The sequence below is a fragment of the Manis pentadactyla genome, chromosome 3, assembly GCF_030020395.1.
Source record: "Manis pentadactyla isolate mManPen7 chromosome 3, mManPen7.hap1, whole genome shotgun sequence".
Lineage (NCBI taxonomy): Eukaryota > Metazoa > Chordata > Mammalia > Pholidota > Manidae > Manis > Manis pentadactyla.
In genome coordinates, this window is record NC_080021.1 from 73333582 (window position 1) to 73340525 (window position 6944).

At 39.6% G+C, this 6944-nt stretch overlaps 1 long non-coding RNA gene across 1 annotated transcript; it reads left to right on the forward strand.

Annotated features, from left to right (window-relative positions):
- Positions 1 to 1039: 1039 nt before the first annotated feature.
- Positions 1040 to 6546, forward strand: LOC118923545 (uncharacterized). Its single transcript, XR_005029226.2, has 2 exons — positions 1040 to 2078; positions 6177 to 6546. It is a non-coding gene; the product is annotated as an uncharacterized LOC118923545 (long non-coding RNA).
- The last annotated feature ends 398 nt before the right edge of the window (positions 6547 to 6944 follow it).

The window sequence follows — 6944 nt, forward strand, 5'->3', positions numbered from 1 at the left end:
TTTTTAGGTGTTTCCCTTCCTGCCTTCCCTCTCTACTCCACAATTCCTAAATATGGCTTTTACTGAAGATGAAATAATTAAAATATGCTTCAGATTTTTATTCAACTAAGAATTATTCTACAGTACTATGCACCAGGCCACGCCTATTAAGAGAGTACAAAGATGAATGGCAATGACACCTCCCATAGAAAGTCCATGACCTACAGGCAGGCAGACAAAACTAAACAAAATCCAAGCCAAACAATGTTAAGTACTTTCCTTATCAATGGGTATTTTCCGAATAATTTGTTCAAATACAAAAGAAAGAACAGAAAAAATACAAAACTGCAAGTTACAAAATCCTAGTTTTAAATCAACTCAACATTAACTGGTACAGACCAGTACTTGTGAAATCATGCACATATGCATGTGTTTTTGGTGTTTTTTGCAGTGTTAGTCTTACCTAGCAATGCTGCATATGATCTCTGTAACCATACATGAAGGGCATGGTTTACCAGCCTACCAACCAACCTTCTCTGGGACTTCCTTCAAACTTGGAAAACTGGTATAAATCTGCAGAACAAGAAAAATTAACAACTTCCATCCAAGACAGTTCTAATTCTGGAAATGAACCTGGCTTTAAGTAATATGGGTAATATTTGTGTGTCTGTTTATCTTTTTCTATTTATAAAATAACTTGAAAGAGTGGTGGTATCTCACAAGTATAATACTTGTTCGTAAAAATGTTACCATGATGTATAGTGTTGAGATCGATGCAGCTCAGGGGGCAGACCATTCAGGGACAATAGGACAGCCTGCCTTAAAACCCCTTCTTGACTTCCTCCCTTTCCTGAAAATTGCAAAGACTAAATAAATAGCTGTAGCATTCACTAACAGAGTATAGACAAAGAGGAAGATGCCAAGGAGGACTACTACATTTATTTCACAATCCTACACCCTTTCCATTTCTCTAGACGGTCCACAGGCAGATCGATAACGCAGCTATCAGAAGTCGTGGTTCAGATGGTTGCACAATCCGGGTGCTGCGACTGTGTCTCCATTTGTCAAACTCAGCCAGGAATGAACATAGCCTGAAGGTGCAGGGCAAGTGTGTACACGAGCTATGTGCGCAGGCCTTGGGACAGGAGACATAATTTCAAGGGCAAATGGATGTCTGGGAGCAAAAAGGAAAAGAGAGGCAGCCTGAGCCAGAAAGAGCCATGAACAATGGGGTAACTGGGAAGTGCCTGGGGAAATTGTATTTGCTATTTCCTGAAGTAAAAGAAAACTAGGTGGGGGAAAATAGATTTATATCAGCTCCTGAACTGTTTTATGGGAGAGTTCCCTAGGAAGATTCTTTTTCCCCTCCGAACAGTTCCGCCTGCGCACCCTCCCAGGGTTTTCTCATTGCTGTCCTAACAAGAGTGTGCATATCCTGACGCTCCTGCAGTGAAAAGCTCTCTCCTCCCTGCAGCAGCAGCTAGGTCTCCTATCCCTCCTTTGTTACAAATTCTCTGCCAGCAAGAAAAAAGATTCTTTCTAGAAACTGCAAAATAGCAAAGAGATGGAAATAGAGTGGGGAGGAAGCAGGGGGAGAGAGACAAACAGAGACAGAGAGAAGGAGAAGGTGGCGGAAGAAAACGGTGCAGGAAGAGGAAGCAGGAAGCCCAGCGTGTGGCAGCGCCTGGGTCTCCTGCTGCCTCTCCTCCGGGCTGGCCTTCCCGGGAGCAGCCGCTGGGTGCCAGCCCGCGGCGGGGGCTGCTGCGCCGCAGCTCCTGTCCTTCAGGCCCCCTTCACCAGTGTGCTGCAGTGATGAAGTAGAGCTGCCCTGTCAGACCTCATCAGCAGTCCTGTGAAGGCAGAATGAAATCACTGCTATTGACCCCCTGGCATATTTATAGGCTCTCTCTTTCTGCTGAGGCTGGTGGTTATCACCTCCGTGTCCCCGAGTTGTGTTTATTCAGCAACACGCTAAATCACACCCGCTTGCAAGCAGGCGCTCATCAGGAACACGAGCCTCTCTTTCAGGCTGCCAAACCTATCTAATTACTGGGGCTGGAAGGACCCGCAAAAAAAAAAAAAAAAAAACCTTCTTCCCGGTAAGTTTTCTTGTTTGTACACTCTAAAAATAATATCTTCTCAGCACTGCACACTTCTCCTGTCCAATCTGCACATTGACTTTGAACTAGCAGAGCACTCATTTATCCTTCACTGGCTGTGTCTCCAAGATCCCCTTTCCTTTTTAAACAATGAGGGAGAGACGCTGCATCTCCTTCTGGTGAGGTCGGGGAGAGGATGTGGGTACATCTGCTGCTCCTCTCTCTGCTTTCTCTGCTGCCTCTTCAGAGGAGCAAACTAGGCAGTCCTCCTCTTCTGAAGGGCAGCTAGCAGTCTGGTCCCGTGCTGCCCTCTATCTTTCTACTTTTTGCTAAAGATGTTGCATTTTCCTTTACCAAGTGATTTGGGTGAAACCATTAAAATTATGAAAAAATTTGTGCCATTTTGGCTTCAGGTTGTTAGAACTAGAGGCAGACATTCCTTTAAATGTTGACAGGTGAGGATGGTAAATGTTTAAAAGCATGTATCAACATAATTTACTTAGAGCTTTGTTTTTTTACCAATACTTGTACATTTTCCATTTCTCTAATCTTTCTTTTTCTTCACATTAGAAAATGAAGCAAAGATTAATATTATTAGAACTAGCATTTTATTCTGTACCCTGCAATGCTTTCTGAATCTAATTACAATGGAATATTTACAATTTAGGATTTTTTTAAGTCATGGGAGACAGAATTGAAGAACAGCAACACAACCTACCTGGGACTGGGGAAACCTAGATTGTTGTCCAAGCCTTGCATCTAACTAGAATTGTGATCTTGTAAATTGTTCATCACTGGGCTTTAGTTGCCTTCTCTATGGTTCTCTGTAGCGCTAACACTTGCATATTTACAAACATGGGACTGAACAAAGGGAGCTAGGCCAAATGACCACTTGATTAACAACCTAGCCATTTGGGAGACCTTAGGTAAAGACTGATTGCTTCCGTTATCCCCAGAAACTAATGCACAAGAGCTGGTGAGAGTGCACTAGAAGCAAATGTAAGAAAGACAACGTAGACCAAGCCCCAACTATACAGGGTGTGCTGATACATACTTAACAACCAGTCCTCAACTGGTTTGAAGCCCTTGCCACTATCTGTGATTTAAATACTCCACCATGGTCAGCTTCAAGCTACTGACTTGATTTCATTGATGAAAGAGTTAGGAAGAAATGCTAAAAACTGACTCAAAAGAACTCTTACAATGGTGCTCCAAGACACATATTCTACCCCAGCACACTACTATACATTCAGCCGAACTACCCCCACCTACCCACCAGAGCCTCCGAAAGATCAGTGGGGCTTTGAGTGAGGAATTGTAGGAGTCCACTGAGAGTCTGAAAGACATAAGATGAAGGTGTAAGCTTGAAAAAAAAAACTTGCCTTAACAGAGGTTTTGAATACTTCTTAAGAATGTCACAGAAATATCCTGAAACAACAAAAAAAAGAGGGATATGTAATCCAAAGATAACTTTAGAAGAAAATTTCTTTAAAGACTGATGTGAATTTTTCATTTTATTTTGGAGTTACTTAGAACTATATAATATAAAAGTAATGAAATAGTATAAACATTTAAAAAAGAAAAATATTTTACATGCCCCCAAGCACTCAAAAATATAAGCCAAGAAAAAGCTCTAAAATCAAACCACAACTTGAAGAATTTTGAATGATTTTCTCCACAAAAGAAAGGAGAGAGGGAAAGAAAGAGTGAAGGAAACAAGAAAGGAGGAAGATGAAAAGAAGGGAGAACAGAAGGGACAGAGGCTGGAAAAAGAAACTCACAAAAGCACCATGGCATGGAGGAAGAGTTGGCTTAGAAGAAGTACCACATTGTGAAATTCTTCTTATGACTCTGCTCATCATCTCTCTGCACCATGAGAAGTTTCCAAATTTCTACGCTCTTTAGTTCATTAAAGAAATGAACACTTTCTTCGTTAGATTAATTGCCTACTTAAGCAAAACTTGCAGATGAACAGAGGAGGTGTTGTAAAGGCCACCAAAATAGGTGTTTAATAAATTGAGAGAGACTGTGATGATGGTGGTAATCAAGGACAGACACACTGGATTATGATGTGGTAACAGCTTTGGTTTGGACATCTGTAAAGGAAAAGTAAGCAGTCATCTAAAGTTTCCACTACCCAAGTGGGAAAGGGAATGTTTTGAATAATTTGTACAAATGGGTCAAAAAATTCCTGAGTTGATATTGGACCACTCAATTTGATCTCAAATATTCATGGCACACCTGTGAGTACAAAACCCTAAGTGAAGCAGAAATTAGTGCAGGAAAAAGGGTAGTGCAGAGCACTTGGGTTCAAAGATAAATAATGACATGGCTTAAGTACCTAAAAAAGCTAAGACTATAGCAGGGGTTGATGAACTGCTATCTAAGTAAAGTACAAGGAAGAATGACAGGTCTTATAAAATAGGTAAAAACACAGTGCCTGAGTAGTAACTTCCAGGGGAGTACAAGGAAAGGCACCATGACCTGATTGTATTTCTCTTAATAAATTCTTATAAAAATGGTATATTTCACTTACACAGAAATAAGGAAGTCATTTTTATTTTGACTAAATATATCCAGTTTCATCACCTTTTATTCTTTTCGCAACTATCACTTAATCAAAAGGAGTTTACAAGAAACTTGCCTTTCTAAAGACTTTACAGACCAAGTCTCAGTGATGAGCTCACAGATTTGGGTGATTTAGGAAACTTTCATATACCTCCCAGTGCTGACATGAAGACTTTGCTTCAGATTCTAGCCATGAATCTAGAAATATTTGTAAAGGAATTATTTTTTACTTAGGAACATGATTCTGAACTTAACTTTAAAAAAACCTGTTAGCATTCTAGTAAAATTATCTGTCATTTAAATTTTTCATAATGCCATGCTAGCATTTATTATCCAAGGACAGAGGAGCTTGTGGGGACTATTACAGAGAATAGCACCTGGGTCTACAAGTTGGTTGACCTGGAAATTTGATACTCTTTATTGAATGCCACCTATGCACTCAAAGCCTAACACCTCATAGAAATCTTATAAATCTAGTCAGTCAGATGTGCAGCCAAACATCCAGATATTTTGAGATTTCAGGCAACTGAATTTTCAATTTTCTTCACTTATAACATTTTCTTGGAACTGCAGCCAAGAGCCAAATTCCAGCCATCCATAGCAAATGAATTTGCAAATACATTAATTGAGTATCAAAACCTGCGTTTTGAAGCAGCCTTGAGAGGTCTGTGGTGTCATAATGAAGAGCGTAGTCTCAGTGCTCAGACTCCTTGGGTTCAGATCCTGCCTTCCCCGCTTTTTGGGCTGTAAACTACAGACACCTTACTAAGCCTCTCAGTATGTCCCTGCATGCTGATCGTGAGGATTAAGGAGGAAAGGACTGTAACACAGGAACCATCCTTCAGCACTATGTAAGTGTGAGCTATTACTATAGCCCTGATCCAACCTGCATGTCCCTATCTCTTTATCCTCCAGCTGTACATTTCCGGCACATGGACCCCGCTATAGTTGGGCTATAAAGGAAAGGTTTGTTTACATTTGCAGGCATTGAAAAATGTCTGTTTAGAGAATGACATCTGTGATAACACCTAAAGAAGTTTTCTCTGTGACCCATGGACTCCAGGGAAAGGAAAAAGAAGGGCATCATTGGTAAACTTTCAGGAATGTGTGACTCCCTCAAAAACACTTAATACAAAAAATGATTATGTGTCAATAGGCATTTTTTGGAGGAAATTTCCACGAATTTCTTCAGGTTTGAGAAGAGACCCAAAAGATGACTAAATGCCCTGCTTTGAAACCATTAATATCACTGACTTTAAAATTCAGATAGAACCTAATTCAGGTATTTTCTAATTTTTCTTCTTTGCTGAGTCCTAAACCCTGATCCTCACATGCTTATCAGAATTTCATGTTAGATGGCAGGTTCCATATTTATATGACCAGTTTTCTTTTGCTTTCATTTAAAACATAGATATACAAACTATTATCAAACCCCACTTTAAAATTCAGGTTTATTTATACTATTGTGAACTTAGCAGTTACTTTTATTTAGATTTCTTATTATCCCCCTCTCTCCTTCAAACTTTTTAGAGAAATATCTCATGAAGACACAGAAGGACAGCAGGAAAAACAAGGGCTTGGGCGCCGAAAAGACCTGGGCCTGAATCCCAGCTTTCCCTCAGAAACCTGCCCAAAGGAATGGTTCCAGAGAATGTGGAATTCAACACAGGATGCCAAGTGTGTGACCCAGAGACCCAGCGGAAATGCACAGGGGTTTGCTTCCCCTTTCCTTCCTCCTCTTTCCCTCTAACCCATTGCAGCTTTGAAAATAGCACTCACTTATTATACTCCACAGATGTTGTCAAAATTAGCAATAATCACCTCTGGTTTTATTCATTACATCCATGGAAGAAAGAGAACTAGTGAAAATAAATAAATAAATGTCAGCTTTTAATGTTCATTTTAAGTGCAGTAATTTGTTTTATAATGCATTCATGTTCATCAAAAATCGAAAGTGTACATGGAGATAGTAATATTGTTAGTGTAATAGTACCTTGAAAATGGCCATATTCTCAGCCAATTATTTTGTGTGCCCTTGGTGAAAAGTTTTATATGTACATTTATCTTAAAATTCTTTCAATATAAATTCATATCTTTCTCATTAGTGCATTTTTTTCAGGAAGAGACCTTTATTCTAAAGCCTTTTCAAAAATATTTCTAATACTCTGGTGTTGAGAAAGATACATGGAAAAGAATGCCAGTGAACCACAAGTTTCATTTCTTGTTTTAAACCCAATTCTTGTCTCCTCAAGGAACAAACTCTTAAATTTGGCTCAAAACTAATTTAAAAACATAAAC